This window comes from Sinocyclocheilus rhinocerous, unplaced genomic scaffold (genome assembly GCF_001515625.1).
Source record: "Sinocyclocheilus rhinocerous isolate Xijiao unplaced genomic scaffold, SAMN03320098_v1.1 scaffold1243, whole genome shotgun sequence".
Lineage (NCBI taxonomy): Eukaryota > Metazoa > Chordata > Actinopteri > Cypriniformes > Cyprinidae > Sinocyclocheilus > Sinocyclocheilus rhinocerous.
The window spans coordinates 1,439,640-1,448,684 of NW_015626033.1; the positions used below are offsets into that span (position 1 = coordinate 1,439,640).

The 9,045-nt window shown below is 37.4% G+C and overlaps 1 protein-coding gene across 1 annotated transcript in view; it reads right to left on the reverse strand.

The window, feature by feature from the left end:
- Positions 1–9,045, reverse strand: part of zmiz1a (zinc finger, MIZ-type containing 1a) — a 142,465-nt gene that overhangs the window by 92,393 nt on the left and 41,027 nt on the right. The gene's annotated exons all lie outside the window — the stretch shown is intronic.

Below are 9,045 nucleotides of genomic sequence, written 5' to 3' on the forward strand. Positions count from 1 at the left end.
TTCTAAAATGAGAGCCAAGAGGAGCTACCTACTTGAACAGCTGTCCTATTCCTGCCATCATTTCCATTCAAAGAGTTCTTGAACTCCTTAATTTAAGCGAAATTCCACACTGTAATCAGAAGTTTAATAGTCAGTTAGCTAGACCCTCTGCTAATTAAACACATATCAGAGGCCCCTTCTCCCTCCCTCTCTGTGCTTCATTAACACAAGCGCAAAGGCCTTAAACTCAGTCTGGATGTCTTTCAAGCTCTCCTCCTCTGAAGGTGTGGGGCTACAGGAGGCCCCGCTGGAGATGGAATCATTTTCATTCAGCTCTTGAATGCCCTGCTGCTTTAAAATGCATACTGTTGAGCTAAATCTCAGAAATGGGTCTCAAAGAACTACACTTCCCAGAGTGCACCAGCAGCAGCAAACTGGCTGCTTATCACAGGATCAGTCATTGTCACTGATTAAGAGCACCTGTAAAAACATGGAGGTTCTCATTCATTCAGAAAGGAAACTTCAGAGAGAAGACGCTCCAAGTTCACTAATAGGTTCAGTCCAAAGACGCCAATGGTCAGTGAAATGTTTTATTTAATTTCATGGTGTTTGAAATGCTGCTTAATATGTTCAAGTATGTTTAACTGCTGCGTAGATTGGTTAAGAAACACATTGCAGCATTGACTTTATTGATTGTGTTAAATGAGTTCGTGCTAAAATAACCATGTTGAGTTTGAAAAAAAAAAAAAGTAAATGTATAAGATACAAAAGAATAGTACAAGTTAAAAATGTAAAAATTCTGTTAAATGTTAAAACTTTACTAAAACATATGAAACTGTTTAATTAAAATGTTTAGTTAAAATGGTAACATTTGTTTCTCTGTCTTTAAAGGTTTACAACCTAATTTACTGAATCAACTGACAAAGCCAAAAAGAAAATTAAAAGTGATTGAGTCGGAAATTTGAGTTGTCCTTTGGAAGTTGAACAAGAGTAGGACTTGACACATACCACATTCCTCTTTCCTCGTAGACATTCAGAGACATCCTTACTGACACTATAAAATTTCCCTATCATTTCAGAAATTAATTGCTTTGTTACTGCAGTTCTGAGAGAGTGAACGCCGCCCCACATCTGTGGGTCCTTCTGGGGGCCTTGAACCGAAGGTGGAACCGGGACCCAACCTGGGGAGTCCGGGGTGGGGGAAACCAAGAAACTTGAAACATCTGTCTTTCTTTATGGGGTCTATAAAGAGCTCAGAGTTGGAAGAAGTGAATGAAAATATATGATTGGAGGAGTAGTATGATTACGCTGGATGTAATGCGTCGGGATGACTGCTGTCAGATACAAGCAAAATGTAGGTTTGTCAAATGAGAGCATCCAATCTGGTGCACACCGCCTGCTACGGATCACACATAAAAACTGGAAGTGCAATAAATACACATTTTAATGTTGGTCTGGGCAGAATCATAATAGGCACAGATTTTCTATCCAACAAACTGCATCCGTAAATCAACTCCAGATAGTTCTGCCAGCGAGCAACACCAATAACGTGAATGTCCTAAATCACCAGCAAATAAATGAGAGAAATTCATATAATCCAGTGCAGCTGGATGAGACAGTATGTTCTGATAATTCAAGGCTTTGTTTGAGTTCAGCCTCCACCCCAATAGTTCTCAAGCTCTTCCAGGGATTCAGACCAGAACAACTACTAGGAAGCTATTGGCTCCAAGTATGAAAGATTTTGGATCCAAGGGACTTTTTTTAGATGTCTGAGGGAAAACAAGCTGAAGGATCAATTCACATTGTAGATGATAAAACCAAAACAAAACAACAAAACAAAACAAAACAAAACAAAATAAAATAAAATGACAAGCATAAAATTAACACCACTATAATGGTGCTCATTTAATTTTTAATCCAAAAGAACTGAAAAATGATTCAGTGAGTGAGTCAGTAATGGCTTGGAGTGATTCACTGGATAAATGAGCCTGATTCAAACCACCATTCTGAATCTTTCTAACTGGCTCAGTAAAAAGAAGAGGGGAAAAAGAAAAAAAGGAAACGGGTTAATTTTGGATCTTCCTAGATTTTATACTGTCTTATTATAATTTGACAATATAAAACTGATCTTTGACAGTCTCTATATTAAAAAGATGTTCCTATTATGTCAGCCAGATTTCTGTTATGCATATGCACACCGAGAGCCTATATTCTCATACATCTCAATCTGTGCAACACTGTGTGCTAGTGATAATATCTGGAGACGCATTCAGATAAGTAATTCGCATATCCTGTGCAGATGAATAGTACGTAGGTTTGTAATTGTGAAAGCAATGCAGCGATTTGTTTTTGTTCACTCAGACCCTGAGGGCTGGCACTCTTCACACGGCACAGTCCGGAACTGCCAGGAACTACACAATTTGTGATATTATTCAAATGAGCACATTGTTTTCCTGTTTACTGACACGAATGGGGGGGGGGGACACAACTCAACAAGATTAAATCATTCAGAAACAATCAGCCTCTGCGTGAAAGTAGCATTTGAAATGTATTGCTCAAATTATTGAGAGCCATTAATGCATGTGTCCACTCTTGATGCACTGTATATTACACTCATTCATCATGGCTGCATGGCCTGGCAGGCTAACAGAAAACATCTTTTGTAATCATATAGCTTCCTGTCAAGGGTAGCAAACACGTCTGTGCATTTAATGATTCAGATGTTAGTTTATTGGCGAGTAACTGACATGGATATCTTGACTGCTATGGCAACATATGCGTAACAATTTCAAATGGTTTTTAAAGTGAAGTCAAGCTTTTTTTTCCACCATGGAACATAGAATGTGAAATAATTAATAATGTTCTAGCTATTCTTTTCCACACAGATCACAATAATCAAAACCTAACAGCTTCGAAGTTCCAAAAAAGACACATTTTTCCAGTGAGCTGAGTTTCGAAAATCAATAGGTTACAAGACTACATGCATGCTCAAATGTATGCTGTGTTCTTGACTATCAGCTTTGGCATAGTGTCAAACTCTGACCCCTATCAGGATGCTAGCAGTCATTGGCATAAACGCAACACAGATGCACAGTCCTCAGCCTCTTCACCTCCAGAAGTGAGATGAAGAACATCCCAGCCTAAGCTTTCATTTCCCTTCCACACAAAAAACATATTTCCAGAGGAATCACCACATCTGTCCCGCATTGAACAGTCAGTGCTCTTCATGAATGCACTTTTGGCATGGATAAAGGGATATTTCAGCTTGTTTCAACACCTTCCATTCAAAAGGGGTGTTGAACTTAATCTGAGCCAACAATGAAAAAAAAGTAAAGTAGCTTGATGGCAAACCTCCATTAACAACAACAAAGTGCCAGTATATAGGCAATTCTTGGCAAAGCTGTATTATTTGACTGAGAGTGAGGCTGATGTATTACAGTAGCAGCTTTGTTTCGTAGGGGTTTTTTTTGGTGATAAATCAGTTTTTGGTTGACGCATATTAGGTGCGCAAATTTAAAGTCAAACAAACTGCAGTAATAAATCAAACGTTCAGAAGTCAGGTTCATTTCTATGAATCGGTTCATTCAGATGAACCAAAATTCAGTTTATTTGAAATGATTCACCAATTCATTACCTGAAAAGAACTATCAGAAGAGCATTTTTATAGTCTTTCTGTTGAGAAATATTTACTTAGATGCTGCTGTTCTCAACTTCAACTTAATTAGGCTGTTTTCTAGTTTATTAGAAGTTTTTTGTGTAAATTTAAGTTAATTGCTGTGACTAATTAAGATCATTGATGTTTTTGTGCTAGATAAATACTTGCACAAAAACAAAAAGGCAAACATGAATGAATATAATCACAGTTACACTACTGTTCAGACGTTTGGGGTCAGTAAGATCAGGGTCTTTTTTAATAATTTCATTCAGCAAAAATAATAGTAAAGACATTTATAATGTTACAAAAAAATTATTACTCACATAAATGCTGTTCTTATGAACTTTCTATTCATTAAAGAATCCCCAAAAAAAAATCAGATTTCCAAAAAAATATTAAACACAACGGATTCAAAAATTGATAGGAAATGTATCTTGAGTGATTTCTAAAAGATCATGTGACACTTAAGACTGAAATAATAGACCTTAGTCAGGGTAGTGTCATGTTTAATTTTTGACAGGAAGGGAAACAAGTCTGTGAGGGATACAAGTACAGGGCGTTCAATGGATTGTACTGTTGATTAACGACATACCGATAGTTCAGCTGACGAAACGTCTTTCTGAAAAAAAAGTTCAGTAGAAAACAAAAAACCCTATAAAACTGAGTTTGGCAAAAAATTATGTGATCTATGACCTTCATTGACCTATGACATATGACCTTGATTCAGTGTGTGTCATTGTAAAGACTGAGTCTATCCCTCACAGCCTCATTTCATTCGCATTAAATTCAATATGGCATCTAACCTGACTAAGGCCTATGGCTTTTATTTATGACTATATTAAAATAAAAAAAGGTGTTTTAACTTGTAGCAATATTTCAAAATATATGAAGCCTTGGTAAATATAAAGTTCATTCAAAATGTATATAAAAAAATCTTACCAACCCCAAACTTTTGAATGGTAGTGTATATATTTAAAAAGTTATTGTCCCTTAAAGGGGTCAAATGATGTTGCTAAAAAGAACATTATTTTGTGTATTTGGTGTAATGAAATGTGTTTATGTGGTTTAAAGTTAAAAAAACAAATTATTTTCCACATACTGTACATTATTGTTTCTCCTCTATGCCCTGCCTTTCTGAAACGCGTAGATTTTTACAAAGCTCATCGGTCTGAAAAGCAAGGTGTGCTCTGATTGGCCAGCTATCCAGTGCATTGTGATTGGCCGAATACCTCAAGCGTGAGACGGAAATGTTACACCCCTCACCATACTGTGATGGCGTGTCCCAGCCGGTTGCAACTTTACAGATCTTCTTTATGCACCAAGAGCTTGTAACACTTCAAAGAGAAAGGAAAAATTTTAATTGCATCATATGACCCCTTTAAAATAGCTTTAAAGTGGTTACTTTTTCATAGTAACTTGTAGTGTATAGCTAACTACTTCAAATTATAGCTTCACTATAGTTTAAATACTTAAAGCACAAGTAGATTTCAGCTTGGAAAACTACAGTTTTAGTACACTGCTACTACTGGCCGAGGCTCTCCTATTATCAACGGAGAACACAGTAATTCACAGAGGTAAAGACTACCTTCCCACAGATCGAAAAGAGAAACATAGAATTGGGAGTGTTCTTCATCTCAGATGTGTTTTCCTCCTGTAACTGCGGAGGCTAGATATCAAAGAGAAGAGAATCCTGGGTGCAACAGGAGCTGGGATGTTGTTGTTAATTCCTATGGTGTGAGCTAATCCTAAGAGTGCTGACATCCTTTTTCTTTATCAAACGCACCATGTGGCTTGCACACATGCCCAGAGAAAACTTCACCGTCAAAAGTTATTTCTTACTGTGGTGCTTTATCATGTGGTATGGGAGACAATGAAGACATAAATATCACCTGAATGCAAAACATCTTCAGTCTAGATAAAAAAAAGAGGTGGCTAGACTTGAAAACTAATGACCGTGTCATTCTGCACCACTAAATAATGGCGGTTTTCAAACAGGCTATCAAACTGTGCCACTGTTTGGTCAAACCGACTGCCCTGCCCCTAAACTCACACTAACATTTGGGCCAATGTTGTTTTTTAGGGTTGGGATGTTCAAACAGAGTAATATATTACGTTAAAATTACAAAATTACACACTTAAGCTTTAAATTACATTTTAAAATATATAAATACATAAATAATGTGGCCAAATTGTTCTCGAAAAAGTAAATCACCAGCTACATAGCCATGTTTGAAGAGCTACACAATGTAAGAGGCAAGTCACAATGTTGAAAAATGAGGGTGGAGGACCAAGTCAGCCGAATTTGAACATCAAGATTAAAGGGAGAAGAAAAAAAGAAGAGAGGGAAACGGAGAAAGAAGGCAGAGGGTATAAAAGAAGAACTGTTTAAAGCAAAGAAAAGAAAAGAAAAGAAAAAAGAAAAGTATTTAATACAACAGTATTTAATACAACATATAATTATAAAATATAAATTGAAATATTATGACTTGTTTTAAGAGATTTTAAAGAGAAGCTTTATTAGGGATGAAAAAATATGGGGAAAAAAGTCTTAATATCTTAAATCGATTTATCTCATTTGAAAAATGTTTAGATAATTTACTGGGGGGAACAAAAATGTTTAATTGCAGGTTTATATTTTTTTTTATCACCAGTAAAATATGGAGTGCCACAAGGATCTGTCCTAGGTCCTCTGCTATTTTCAATATACATGTTGCCCCTTGGTAATATTATTAGAAAATACGGGATTAGTTTCCACTGTTATGCTGATGATACTCAACTATATATCTCAACGAGACCAGATGAAACTTCTAAATTATCAAAGCTAACAGAATGTGTTAAAAATGTAAAAGACTGGATGACCAATAATTTTATCCTATTTAATTCAACTGACAGTCACCACTGATAAGCTACTAGTAAATATTGTAGAAACTTAATTTTTTGTAAAGTTGCTTTGCAACGATTTGTATCATAAAAAGCGCTATACAAATAAACTTGAATTTAATTTTTTCATTTCTTCTATTCTCAAAATGTTATTAAATTGCCCATTGCCAGTTTACCCAATTGTATTTTGGGACCCCGGGTTGCCAGTTGGCGGAAAACACAGCGTATTTCATTTCATTCATCATCAAGTGCGCTTGTTCCTGTTGGTGTCGTCAATCTGGCAACCTGCGTGTGCCTCAAGTCTGAGGAGGAGGGGCCGGGTGAAAAAAACCCTCTCCAATATTTTGAATTTGGACTGCAATATCTAGTTCAGCCACTCTGTGTCAATCCTACATACAGCACCTTTAATCTGCATTTTGATCTTGTTTCCCAGTAAAATATCTATCCAAGATCAAATTTACTAGTTGCAAAATATTACTATAACAAATAAACACAAAACAATAAGACTTATTTTCAGAAAATGTTCTTAAAATTTTATAAAGTACAAAAAATGATGAAAAAAGTTTTAATATCTTAAATATACTTATCTTGTTTTTAAAAATGCTTCGATATTTTACTGGGAAACAAGATGAAAATGCAGATTAATAACATTTTTCGCACTAAAGAACACAAAACAGAAATGAAATGGAAAATGAAAAGGAGAAAAAGTGAAAAAAGAAAGCTGTCGAGACCCCTTTCAGGAAGTATCGCCCCTCCTTTGCTTTAATGAGGTTAACTGTAAAAGCATGTGCAGGATACAGTCTCCCTTTACACACAGCAATGGAAAGGTCACCTGCTATCACATCAAGGCCCCCGTCTCGGTACAAAGCAAGTGTAAAATTACAATTACACCTTAATGAATGGCATATTTCATTACATACATGCTAATTAAGAAGTTTCGGATACAACTCTGGCTGTGATAAGCATCTGCTTTAGTACCATGACAGATTGTTCAATCCTCAGAGCTACATGTTGCTTTGTTCTGAGAGAGGGAAAAAAGACAAGAGCATATGCGTATTGGAAAAGGGTAGCGTTTGCACGGCGGTTCTTGCGCTGCTTTCGGAGCGGGGCCTCTCTCTCGCTGCAGTGTCAGTGTTCCAGGTGGAGTGTGGGAGGAAAGGCTGGTGTTCTGGCTTTTGTAACGGGCACCCGTCTCCACCCCATCTCCACAGGCTGACGTGAGCGCCCTAATCGCTTTAGCTGATCCCGCTCGGCTGTGTGTGAGGCAGATGTTTGTCAGGCCAAAGCACTGCTCAGCGTTCACACTGCACTAAGCAAGATTAACCGCCACCTTTATATATTTATTTATTTCCCTCGTTCCCTCCTTGCCCCCGCCTGCCTTCCTCCACGAATTTCCAAGAGCAGCTTTGGGGAGAACAGCCAAACATGCAATAAGACAAATGTTTACGAAATGGCAACGAGGCCTCTCCATCATATCGACGCGCAACTCTCTGAGGTTGTGAAAATATTTTCCTGGTGTAAGTCAAAAAATAAGAAACATTTGAAGTGAGAAACTCAAGCCCTTGTCATTTGATCTCGTTCCCCCTTTCTTTCTTCTCTGTTGTTCCATTATGCAGGTGCTGGAGGCCTGAGGGTACGAGGCAAACGCGGGACTGGGCTGTGTGCAGATGCAGCTACCCTGCGCATAAACACTACCAGACGTCCATCCAGCCCAGCTCTGCTCCGCCGTATATTACTCACAGGCTTCCAATTTGGCCAAATCAACCCAGCATGTTCCTCTATGCTCGCCGCGCTCCCATGAAAAGGCATAATCGTACGGAATTATGTAAACATCTCGCAGCTCATGGCAGAGGACGGGAATGACCCGCTGCCGGTACAGAGGACAATGTGCAAAGGTCAAACGTTATCCAGATGTTACGTACTTTGTTCTAAGCCGCTTGAAATGCTGTTACTGTTTGGTGATTTGTCATGAGTTTTGAGACAATGGGAGTCATATTTACATACACTCATAGTGACCATATGAAAGTCTCCTTATCAACATTTCTGCTTTAGAACTAGGGGATCAAACTGAATTTCTTTTAAATAGTCAATGCTGATGCTGATATGTAGAACGACATATATAAGTTGCTGAATTCATCAGAGCAGTTTCAGAGAAAGTAGTGTGTTGCAAGTAACATATAAAGACCGGTTGTGCTTGATGAAGATTCAAGACCGGCCTGGTTTACATCCTAGTCCTGTTTTCCCTCTTTTTCCCTAATGGTTGTATCATTTTGGTTATCTGTCCAAAGTCACAAAAAATCTAATCTAATGATTTTTCTACTTAATGCCAGAACTAAAAGGAACACATTCAAGATTTGTTGTAGGGGTTCAGGTATGCTTCATTTTCCACGTTCCGCTCCATCTTGTGCACAGCCATGGGCGACATTTAACTCTTAAGTCGGGGGGCAAGAAAGAAAATAAATGAATGAATGAATGAATGAATATTATATATATATATATATATATATATATATATATAAATGAAAAAAATA